This window comes from Episyrphus balteatus, chromosome 1, assembly GCF_945859705.1.
Source record: "Episyrphus balteatus chromosome 1, idEpiBalt1.1, whole genome shotgun sequence".
NCBI classification, from domain to species: Eukaryota; Metazoa; Arthropoda; class Insecta; order Diptera; family Syrphidae; genus Episyrphus; species Episyrphus balteatus.
Window position 1 is genome coordinate 54,221,849 of NC_079134.1, and position 13,084 is coordinate 54,234,932.

The 13,084-nt window shown below is 30.7% G+C and overlaps 1 long non-coding RNA gene across 2 annotated transcripts in view; it reads left to right on the forward strand.

Annotated features, from left to right (window-relative positions):
* The window catches only part of LOC129920937 (uncharacterized), a 33,214-nt gene extending 23,371 nt beyond the window's left edge, over window positions 1-9,843 (forward strand). Inside the window, exons 3-5 of one of the 2 annotated variants that reach the window (XR_008773440.1) lie at window positions 8,883-9,251; window positions 9,333-9,609; window positions 9,723-9,843. This is a non-coding gene — a long non-coding RNA (uncharacterized LOC129920937). Of the gene's footprint in view, window positions 1-8,882; window positions 9,610-9,722 lie in introns of both variants that reach the window. The other variant, XR_008773439.1, reaches the window with a different exon arrangement.
* The last annotated feature ends 3,241 nt before the right edge of the window (window positions 9,844-13,084 follow it).

Sequence of the window (13,084 nt, forward strand, 5' to 3'; positions counted from 1 at the left end):
AAATTTCCAAACATCAATATCGTTTGAGGTTTCTCTTTGGATGTGTGGGCTTTTTCCAATTTTTGAAGTTCGGAAAATATTTTTTGAATCTATACCCAAAGTTGAAAAAAAAAATAAATCAAAAATGTATCAAAATCATTTGTGTGTGTGTGTACATGTTCGTGTTCATATTGTTTGAAATAAGTTTTGCGTGAGATGGGGGCTAGTCTAGTCACCCCTAAATCAATGATACAGAATCTCTTTAGCAGCAAGGTGGTATGATGATCATTTTGTGGTTTGTCATTTTGGCAACACTGAACGGATATCAGCTCTCTCTCTGAAATTCGAGGTCGCGATGGTTGCTGTCGCCGGCTGTTATAATCTTCGTGAAGCATCGTCTTGTTGTGGTCATTTATATTCACACCGTATTGCAATAGTTTTTTTTTACTGTATTTTGCAATTAATGTTTATTTATTTTTTTTATTTTAAAGAACCCAGAACTATTAATTTTTCTACTAAAACATAAAAATAAAAAAATATAGTTTATTTTCTTCATTATTTGAAATCATAAAATAAGAAAAAGAGATGAGTGACATATCTACATAAATATTTAAAATTCTTATTTTTAAAGAACGAAAAATAATACCGTCATTCAAAAGCTATGTCTAGAAAAATCACAAATTATAACAATAATCACAATTTGCTGTCATTAATACTACAATTAATACTCTGGGTGTCTAAAAAATACTCACCGGCAATGACTTTAGAGGGCCATATTAACAGCACTAAAATGCCTTTTTTACACATACATTGTCACATTTGGCCAATGTCTGTTTAGAGTTATAGCATTTTTTAAAATAAAAAATAATGAAATTAGACATAGGTCTTAAAAAATTATATTTCTATATTATTCATTTCACCATTTCTTGAGTTTTCTACTCAAAGATATCTAACCTGTATGTACTCTAGTTTGTTTTGCTTATTCCTACATTCAGATGTAGAACAAAAAAAGTTAAATTTAGAATTATGTGCGTGAATTTGTTTTTATTACAAACATTTTATTTCAGATTTTCTTAGAGTGTGGTCAAATGGAAAAATTGACTTATATATATTGTTTAAAAGACCTCTGTATGTCAATTTGTTCTATGCTGTGTGTTATCTGTTCTTTAAAAACATTTTCTTTTCTATGTTTAATTTATAGGAATGTATATGAAATTAAATTTTGTATCTAGTTGCGTTGTAGATATACTTATCCTGCTTTTTTGTTTGGATATTATATGGCAGTTGAAAATGCATAAAAACTCAACATTTAAAGTCATAATTAACATGAAGATAATTTTTTAAATACATTTCTGTTAGTCTGTTCGTCTATCTGTATAAGGAGCTACATCTTAGACGGATGATGGTTCGAATCAATTCTTACTTGGTATGTAGAGTTTATTGAAGACTATACAGTGGGGCTTTTGGAATTAATTTTTAGGACAAAAAATAACGGTGCCTCCCATATACCAATTTTGGAGAAGTTTAGTTTTCTTAAAAACCACCTTAAAGAATTTATATTACAGAACTCAAATGTTTGCCTATATTCTAACTGATGAATATAGGACATATCTGAGCCTACATATCAATTGACCCAGTTTGTAAAGGTTTCACTATTTACTTTTAGTATGCCGATATGGAACATAAGTTGGACATGTTGATCAACCTAGTGTGTCATCAATATCATGTACTTCCCGTCTCAATAAATAGGTACTTTCAGTTTTCCGTAAAAAAATGTTTGAAAAGCTGTCGTCCAGAGGGATTTCCCCATTAATTAATTACCACGTCTCGTCTGTACCAATTCTTATTTTTCTAAAAATAGCGTATTCCCTGGACTATACATATAGGGTTGGGTTCAAAATCCCGAAAATCCAAAATCCGCAAAACCCAGAATCCTGAAAATCCAGAATCCCGAAAACCCAGAATCCCGAATGGAATCCTGATAAATTATATAGGTAAAATAAAAAATTTGAGCAAATTTTTCATTTTATATAATTTTTCGAAATTCGATTTCGAAAAATAATCCTAAGTGTGAAGTTAAAAAGTAAACACGTAAGAAACAATATAACTGTATAAATCCGTAAATATCTCTTTGAACATGATTAAGAGTTTTGGCATTTCTGGATTTTGGGTTTTCGGGATTCTGGATTTTCGGGATTCTGGTTTGTGGATTCAAAATTTCTGGATTGTGTCCGTCTCTCGTTTTTATCTTGTTTTACGAAAAAAAAAACTGGTAGAATCTGGTTTGAAAAAGAATTTCGCTTTGATTTTTTATCTAAGAGTGACTTAATGTAATAATAACGACCTTGTCTCGGCACTATCCCATATTTTGAAAACTAAAGAGTTGTAGGAATATTAGAAAGTTTTCGGAAAAACTTTTATTTGGAGAATACAATCATGCCTATTACCGAAGACGCAGATGCATTGCGGCGGGAGTAAGAGTCACTTTCACAAGATTTCGTATTACCGAAGCCGCCGCAGCGGAAGTGGTAGAATGACATTTGGCTATGTAAGTGTCAACAATGACATATGTCGGTAAGTAGTTTAGTGTGTTTTCGTGGATTGATAATACAGTTCATCGCGGGGAGTTCACAGATTGAAATTTGATTCGGTTGCTCATCGAGTAGATTCCCGGGGACTTGGTCACTGCGTCTTCGGTAATAGGCATGAATATATTAATTTATTTATTTATTTATTTTTTTTTCATCAATCAGAGATATAAACTCTTACAGACTAATATATACATATTAACAAATATTTTGGTAGGTGGGTTATAAAAAAAATTAATAATGCTATACTTTATTTAACAATTATAACAGTTTTTTGTAACAAGCAAAACAAAAAAGAAACATAGGAATTTATACAAATTAAAATTGAATATACATAAATAACAAAGTAAAACAGGTAAAAAATATAAATAACATTAAATAAGAGATATTACAATTGATTTAAAAGTATCTCTTGTACAAATCATAAAAAAATCTACACTTGAGCATATAGTATTAGCCTCTCTGATGCAACGGGAAATAGGTTCATTGCGCCCATAGTTCCTGCGATGATACTGTTCATATATTACAAAACGTTCACGTGTTAATCTAGATGGTACATTTCCTTCAAAAAATAGGTTTTTTAAAGGAGAGCATTGTATATGACCGGTTAAAATATCTCTAACAAACATGACTGAAAAATATTTCCGTCTTGTTTCCAGAGTTTTTATTCCAAATAATAAGCATCTGGTTTCGTAAGAAGGTTTAGGAATTCTCCAATTTAACTTAAAAAAAGCAAACCTCGTAAAATGTCTTTGAACTCTTTCGATTCTTACCGAAGAATTAGAATAATATGGATTCCAAACTGTACAGCAGTACTCAAGCACAGATCTCACTAATGAATTGAATAAAGTTACCAATGTAAAAGTATCATTGAATTCCCTAGTGTTTCTTTAAAGAAAACCTAGCATTTGGTTTGCCTTATTAACCATATAGTCATAATGCGGATTAAATGACAAACTTACATCAAAGATAACTCCTAGATCTTTTTTCTGCATTACTCTTTCTAGCTCAGTGTTATTAACATTATATTCAAAAGTAATTGGACTACGATTTCTGTAACATGATAAAACTTGACATTTGGCCACATTGAGATCAAGGCAATTTGTCTTGCACCACTTGACCAAACATTCCAAGTCAGCTAACAAAAGATTGCAATCATCTTTGTTTGAAATTCTACGATAAAGTTTCAGATCATCGGCAAAAAGAAGACACTGCGAACTAAGAAAAAAATTGGGGATATCATTAATGAAAATAAGGAAAAGTAATGGTCCCAAGTGACTTCCTTGTGGAACGCCAGATGGAACATATATATTATCAGATTGGTAATTTAAAATTTTAACAACTTGCACTCGTTCAGTGAGATAAGACTCTAACCACATTAACAAAGATGAGTGAATGCCAAAGCATTTGAGTTTAAACAGAAGAATTTTATGATTTACCCTGTCAAAGGCTTTAGCAAAATCTGTAAAGATAATATCTGTTTGAAAACCTTTTTCCATATTTGTTAATATGGCATTCGTCATAATCGTTAAATTCGTTGCAGTTGATTTGCCCACAACAAAACCATGCTGGTAAACTGATATTTTTTCTTGAATTGTTCCCGATATTCTTTTATAAACTATTTTTTCAAATATTTTTGGTATAGCTGAGATTTTACAAATTGGTCTATAGTTAGTTATGTCTTGCTTAGATCCAGACTTAAAGATCGGAGACAAGAAAGACATTTTCCACGCATCTAAAAAAATTCCTTTTGACAAAGATAAATTGAATATCATTGTTAGTGGTTGAGCTATCGCCACAGCACATTTTTTTAAAAGAATAGGAGGAATGTTATCAGGCCCATCACTTTTATTAAGATCTAGACTTAATAAAGCTTCTTCTACTTCATCTTTGCTAAATATAAGTGATCCAATATCAACACATTGACTAACCCTAGGCAAATCTTGATTTGTCAGCGATTCTGAAGAATACACTGATTGAAAATATTTCGCAAACAAATTGCAAATATCCGATACTTCACTAGATGTAGTGCTTAAGTACTTCATACAACTAGGTAATCCATATGATTTTCGTTTAAGATTAATAAAACTCCAGAAACGCTTACTGTTAGTTTTAAGATCACTTTCAACTGAAAGTATATAGTTTTGATACAAAAATTTATTCAAGTAATTAAAATTACGTTGGCAGTTCAAATAAATTGCACGAAGACTTAGATTTTCTTTATTTTTTTTGTAAGCTTTATATGCTTTGTTTTTTTGGTTCTTCAAATTACTTAACCTTCTATTAAACCAGATAGGATTAGAATTCTTTTTAATATTTTTTTTTGGAACATATTTTTCAATCGCGGTTTTTAAAATTGATATAAAGATAGCGTAATCATTTTTTAAATCAGAAACGGTTAAAACATTTTGCCATGAAATACATGACAGATAATCTACCATTGCATCAAAGTTAGCATTTTTATAATTGTATTCAGTTATATCACTAGTATTTTTGATTTTTAAATATTTATAAAACAATAACTCTCCTTCAATTGCAAAATGATGAACCGAATTATTTACTACAGGAAATTCAGATTTTTCTATACAAAAATGAAATTCTTTATCCACAAATATTAAATCAAGAATGCGACTTAAATCATTTTTTAGAGAGTTAATTTGTATTAAATCGTATTGACTCAAGAAATCAACAATAGATGATTCAATTTCGGTTGTAACATCAAAAGGAATTAAATATTTTTCCTCGGAGTCTAAAATCCATTTAACATTTCCAATATTAAAATCACCAGCGAAAACAATGTGCTGGGAGTTATTTAAATTATCTAAAATTATTTTAGAATTGAGCAAATGTAAATTATAAAACTCTAATGAGCTCTTAGGCGGTATATAGCTTGCTAGAACATAAAGTTCAGATTCATTTAAATTTACACAAATAATTAGTTGATCAATATCTATGATTCTAATTTTATTTCTTTGCATGACAAAGAATTTCGAATCGCAACCAACACTCCTCCCCCCCTTTCCATTCCTGTTTTTATTTTGCATCTATCTTTTCTGAATACAGTATAGTTATTAGAAAATAATTAATACACAGTCTATGGAAAAACATTATATAGATCGGAAGAAAATTGTCAAATATCCAGCGTATTAAATTTTCAAAGTGAGTCACTGTGGTGTATGTGTAACATTTTTACTTGCTCTATAGGGCAAGTATTGGTTTCGCGTCGAAAAAAAAAAATTGAGGTTTTAATCAAAACCAACATTACGATGATGGAGAATTCCGAAAAAGTGGGTCCCGCAATTCCGTCCGTGCGTCTGTGCGTCCATCTGTACACATTTCCACAGCCTAAACGGGTGGATGGATTTTCTTTAAATTTGGTACAGATGATTTGTATGGAATTCTGAAAGTTGGTTTTTTTTTTTTTTATATCTCGTTTAGAACGTATACCTCCCATACAAAAAAATACGATATTACGAATTTCTCGAAAACGGCTCTAACGATTTTGATTAAATTTTGTATACGTAATATTTAAAGCAGTGGCAATAAAACTGCATTTTTATTTTTTCTCAAAAAAGTCAAATAACAAAAAAAATTTTTTTCATTTAACAAAATTTCGCCCTTAATGTCGGCTCTTCCCCAATATCAATTTTTTTAAATTTAGATCCAGCTTTTAAAATCTACAAGTAGACTTACATAAAAGTGCTTTGAACTGCAAGAGCAAGTACGTGCGACCCCAGTCGTGCATTTTATTTTCTTTTCAATTGTAGTCATTCATAAAACCTATATCCCTGACCGATTGATTTAATATACACAGTATTTCGTCGGCTTACAAGCAAAACTGACAAACTGAGAAATAAACTTAGTTTGCGTTTCCAAAAGTTTTCGGTTTGAACAATTTTTGACCAGTCAATAACATTCACAACATAACCCTCCTTGAATTATTCAATATTATTTATTTTCTAGGTCAGTTCTCACAGATTTGTTATTTTTACATAAAACAGCATAAAGGGGGCAAGTTCCGTCAATGTCTGAAATACCAGAAAAGGTTCACTTTTTATTTGATTAATAAAAGTGATCTACCCTCACAAATGTGTCACTCATTGCAGCTGCTTAAGTTTCTTTTGCAGACAAAATTCTTGTTTTCTGACAGTACCCAAAAATTATACTAATATTCTGTTGTCAAAAGGCAGACAACAACATTTACTATGTGCATTCATAATTCAGTCATAATGTATTTCTTCAAAGTTTTATTTAAAATGCACCCGAAAATAAACATATTTGAAATCTCGCCACGTTAGGTTAATTAATAAAAATGAAAATTATTATTATTTGCCTCAACAAATCACAAATAAATATCTTGAATGTTTTCCGAGTGTGAAATAATTCAATTAAGGTTAAAATTTTCTTCCAAATGTTTTCGAATAAAGTTTATTAACAGTGGCCACGTCCGTATTGGCTTAAATCTGGCAGATACATGAGTTTATATGTGTTGCAAAGGTGATAATGTAAACGAAATGATGTATTATAATTTCATGTATATTGGTTAAGTGTGCGATTGTAAAAAATTCGAACAATCTGCCAAAAATGTATCCGCATTAAAAACAAAAAAATAAAACTATTATTTCAATTTGACTTGTGAGAGAATATTATTTTCAAAAATATACTAGTGCGGTCGGTTAGCAGAGCACCAGCAGCTTGGCTCACTCTGTATCTGTGTATGCGAAAACGAAGTCAACATTGTCTTTAGTGCCAAAAAATTTATTGTATACATTTTAAAAATGTGAGACATAAATGTTTGAATTTGAAATACAATATTCACCTTGTTGACGCAAAAGGAATTTCTTTTTGAGTTAAAATTGTGCAATTTTATCTAATATGTAAAAAGATTCTTTTGTACTGTCGAATTAAATGTCTTAAAAGCACAGTGAAATATGGTTTTGATCCGGAATATTTAAAAGAATTTTCCATGTCCAATAAATCCGGTTTGAGTATTGGCCCCCACCTTGAAAAACTGATGGAGTATAATTGCCCTAAAAGGTTTGGAAATATCCTTGACAGGTCACTTCATCTAGTGAGCATGAAAATTCTTTGAATGAAAAGGTGTTTTATGCAGGGTTAAAGAACTCTGTGCAACATGTATCAAAATAACCCTTTCAAAAATGGAATCCAAACAAAAGTTTCTATTGTTTTTTAAGGTCTTATTTTTTTTAACTAAATGTAAAGTGTTAAGAAGATTATAACTTTTCCCCGTACTTATATTATATACTTTACACTGATGATCTGCCTGTGGGGTTTGCGGCATGATCTCTTAAAGCTGCGACAAGCACCCGATTTTGTACTACATAGATATTAGATTTCTGAGACCACCTCTTTGCTGATGTTTTTCCATTTACCAGTAGGTACCTACTTTTAAGGCCTACTTTTTTACTTAGTTGTGGGTCGTATTGGAATGTTATATAGTCGTATTAGAGCAGAACAAGCCCTAGTCCAAATTTTCTTTTTTTTTATGAGAGGAAATCCAGTTGCATTCAGCACGTGTCTGTGTAGTTAGTAGCTACGTGCAGCTATGAATGAAGTGTACACTGTACAGTGCCGAAAAGCACTCTTTGACCCTTAACATTTGTATAAACTCTTTTGTTTCTTGATGTATCATATCAACTGGAATACTTGCACTGAATTTCACAAATGTTGCATTTTATTCACAGGGTGTTTTGGTACAAGTTGCAAGTTGCAAAACAAAAAAAAGTACGTTTACGCCACAGTGCATTTGAACAATGTGCCAATAATATGAATTGCAACTTTGGTCTAAATGCAAACACACCTTTACAGAAATTAAATAAACGCTTTCGCTCGATAATTGAACAAATAGCTCATCTTCTTATTACATGTGTTAATCTAGAACTACATCGAAATAGTGGGGCAGCTTAGCAACAAAATCGTGCACTTTGTGATAAAAGAATAAAATTGACATCATTGGTAGTACTCAATATAAGTGTTATTGGACTTTTTATGAATAATCTTTTACAAGCAAGAGTCAGAATATTTATCAATTACAAATAAGTGGTAGGCTCATTAAATTTTGTAGCGACGTTTCATATATCATAGACAAAAATAATAAAATAAGTGCATCAAAATATTTTGGGTTAAACACTGAAAATAATAAGTTTCGTAAAATTACGAAAATCGTTTCATACACTACATTTTCGTTGGCCCAACGAAACTTTCGTTGGCTCAACGAAAATATGTAATTTTTCGTAATATGAAAATCTCCATCAATTAATGAAAACGTTTCATACACTTTTTCTCCCTTTTTAGTGCCAAAAAATCCAATTTAATGAAAAGATTCATCACTTAACGAAAAATTTCATACTCATTTTAAAGAATAAAAATAACAATTTTTTCCTTACTTTATTAAAATTTTAATTAAGTAATGAAAAATTTCATCAACTTATGAAATTCAACATTAACTAACGAAAATCTTCATCGATCTATGAAAATAAATTATTGGGTTATGAAATTCTTCATAGACTTATGAAATTTTACATCGGCTTATGAAAAAATACATAAGGCAGACTAACGAAAAAATGCATACAGAGCACACTTTATTTTCGTTTTTTGTGTGCATTCATATTCAACCCCGCAAGTGCGCAGTGAAGTGAAAAAGTTCAAAATAAAGTAGTAAAGGTAAGATTGATAAATTATTTACAATAATTATAACTATAAACTAGCTCGCTATAATTTTGATTATGATTCATCTTTTCAAAGGGAACAAAAGGTGTGTCAACGTTTACAAAATTATGGAAAAGGTACATTTTCACCCGTAGATACTACAACACTATCCCCAACGGAGATAACATCGAATGTATGCTGAAAAAATGGAGAGAATCGGAATTTATATAGAAAAAGGCCAGTTATTGAACTTCAAAAACAGACATTCTTCAAGATCTGTTCAAAGTCCCACCACGAGCAATATATCGTCACCATTACCAAAATATCCAAATTTAAGTCTTGGAAGAGTGGATGACCAATTAGTTTCTGGAAAGTAAGTAAAATTCGATTTAATTGATTCCCATATAATTATATAAAAAAAATATTTTTGTTATTGTAAATATTCTAAATTTTTTGTTTTGTTTTTCTATTTCTGTTTCCTTTCAGATTCCAAAGATGTCATCCTAATGTACCATATGGATGGGTACTTAATCCCGACCCAAAGAACAAAAAAGGAATTCTGTGAAGAAGAAGATACATATAATGTATTATTGAAATTTTTCTGTGTATTTACATAATTTAATTTTTTTATTTCATGATTCTCCAAAAATTCAAGTTCAAAATACCAAATGTTTTTGTTTTTAATTAGAAAAAAATTTTCGCTCCGCTCCATTTTTTTTTTTTTGAATTTCAGGTTTTTATTCCAAATTTAAGGGAAGAAAAATGAACGAAAAATTTCGTTGGCTTACGAAAAAATTCGTAGGCTTACGAAAATAAAGTAAGTATAATCTACTAAAAAAATAAATAATACAACGAAAAGTTTCGTTAGCTAACGAATATTTTTTCGTAATTTAATTAAAATATTCAAAAAATTTACGAAAAAATTCGTTAGCTTACGAAAGTTCCTTGCATAAATTAATGAAAAAATACATTGAAAAATACAACGAAAAATATCACCGTGTTTAATTAAATTTTACGTTAATTGATGAAAAAGTTTCGTAAAGTGATGTAAAAATTCATTAATATTTCATCAAAAATGTTTATGAAAGAATTTCATTAAAATACGAAAGTTTTCGTTAATTGATGAAATTCTTCATTAACGTATGAAAGCCATTTCGTTGAGCCAATTAAATTTTTCACCGGCTGAAAATTAATTAAATTTTCGTTGGCTCAACGAATTTTTTCGTTGTATTTACGTAAGGATTTGGTTCCGTGAAGTATGTTTTTTTACTGAGAAAGAACACTTTTGAAATTGTAACATTGCACCACATGTAAAATTTATACAATTTGTTGAACTGCATACAACTGTTATACCTACATACTATGAAGATCAAAAATTAAAAATAAATTAATTATATTTACCATGGAATATTTGATTTTCATGAAAAACTTAAAGAGCATGCTTTTATTTTTCCTTAAATTTTCATACAAATCATAGTTTTGAAGAAGTAAGGTGCAAAAGTCAATGTATGAAAAATAATTGTGCAACTTGTGATAGTGGAATCGAATTGATAGGATTGTCAGTTCAATAATCCTCATTTTAAGATATTGGGCCACTCAATATTTTACTTTAAAGGGTGTTTAAAACGATGCACAGAAAACTAATTAAATGAATTTATGTGAAATTTATTAGAAGGCTCATATACATCCTCCTAGGTAAAATCATTAAGTGGCCCAATATCTTTAAATGAGGGTAACATATTTTACTAACAATCCTATCAATTGATTCCACTATCACAAGTTGCACAATTATTTTTCATACTTTGACTTTTTGCACCTAACTCCTTCAAAACTATAATTTGTATGAAAATTTAATGAAAAATAAAAGCAAGCTCTTTAAGTTTGTCATGAAAATCAAATATTCAATTTTAAGCTGTTATCACAAAGTGCACGATTTTATTGCTAAGCCGCACCACTAATTCGATGTAGTTCTAGCTTAACACAGACAATAAGAAGTAGGGATGCAAACGATACATCGATGTTTTCAAAACATCGATGTTTTTGTTAAAAACATCGATGTATACATCGATGTTTCTTAAGCCGATACATCGCCGATACATCGACGTTAAATCTGCAAAACATCGACATCGTTCATTTTGTTACTCGTTTTTCTTTTTTTGCATAATAACAGAACTTGAACTCTCAAACTCAATCTTTTTTGTCTAGTGTTCAAAGCTTTAAATTTTTTTTTTAATGTTTTCATTCAAAAGACTGTTTCTGTGTGTTCAGAAATCAGAACGCGACCATCAGAGGCGTACGTTGCCGGGGCTCCGGGACAATATTAATTTTAAGGGGCCATTTCGACATTTTTTTAAAAAGGATATGTATACGCCTTTTTCTTTTTTTGGGGGCCCCAGAAGTATTATTTGTTGGTCGCTTAGATTATTTTAGTAGCATTTTTTGAGGTCCCTGAGGTAATATTTTTTCTACTTTATTTATAATAACAGTTTCCTTCTCTGCATTGTCTCCGGTCAGGGCCCTAGCGTCAGTTGGGGCCTCGGGGCACCGCCCCGCTTGGCCCAATGGTGTGTACGCCTATGGCGACCATTATTGACATGCTTGTGAGTTACGTTCAGAGCTCTGAACGTTAAAAAAAAAGAGTATGTGTACATGTAAATGAATTTCATTTGATATTTTAAATATTTTTGTTTTATATTTTTATTAAAATAATCAAACAGCGTATTTTTTTAACAATCTCAGTTTATGGTATTCTCTGGAAAATTTTGTATGCTATCTCCGTACCTTAACCCAAGACAATCTGACTTCCCTGAACATAGTTATGCATGAAAAAATCTTTATAATTGGAAATTAAGAATCTTCATACCAATTTCCGTTGCTAAATTTTTGAGCAAAAAAAAATTAAATTTTATCTACGATTGATGGCCTTTATATCAATACAAGTTTAGTTTTAGTCTATGTTGTTTTCTTCTCCTTTTATTTATGAGTATTTACCTTTTTGTTTTTTTGTGTTAAGTTGCATATATGGCAAGTTGCCACAAAAAACAAAGCATGTGGCAAGTTGCCACTTGCCACACGCAACTTGCCACATGCAACTTGCCACATGCAACTTGCCACATGCAACTTGCCACGTGCAACTTGCCACATGCAACTTGCCACATGCTACTTGCCACATGCAACTTGCCACATGCAACTTGCGACATGAATTCTGCCACATGATACTTGCCAAACGCAACTTCCCACATAGAACTTGCCACATTTTACGTATTGAATGCCACATGCCTCGTGCTACTTGCCACATGCCACATGCAACTTGCGACATGAAATATGCAACTTGCCACGTATTGTGTTTTTTTTTATCGTACTGCGGCGTACTGCATTTTTTAATACTAAAGTACTATCAACTCTAAAGGTAAAACGACAGCCCTGCTGCCCAAGTGTCTCGGAGATGGCGATCGCGTCATAATCCCTTTGACATTCTTGTCAAAAAAACAAATTTTCATACCCACCGTCCCATAAAAAGTATAACTTCAAAAATTGATTCCATTTGATTAGAATTGATGGTATTTATATATAAATAAAAACGAAAATCGTATTAAGAAAATATGTTTCATTTTGTTGATAAATTTGTTTGTTTTGTGGTACCTAATAATTGAATTAAACTTAGGTTTTTGGGTTTTAAACAGATAAGACATAAATATATTGTTCTTTAGATACAGTAGAACGTATTTATGTCCAACAAAAATACATCGGCAAAACATCGATGTATCGAAGATAGAACCGATGTTTTCTTAACATCGATGTTGTAAATAAAACATCGATGTATTCAAACATCGATGTTTTTTTTAACG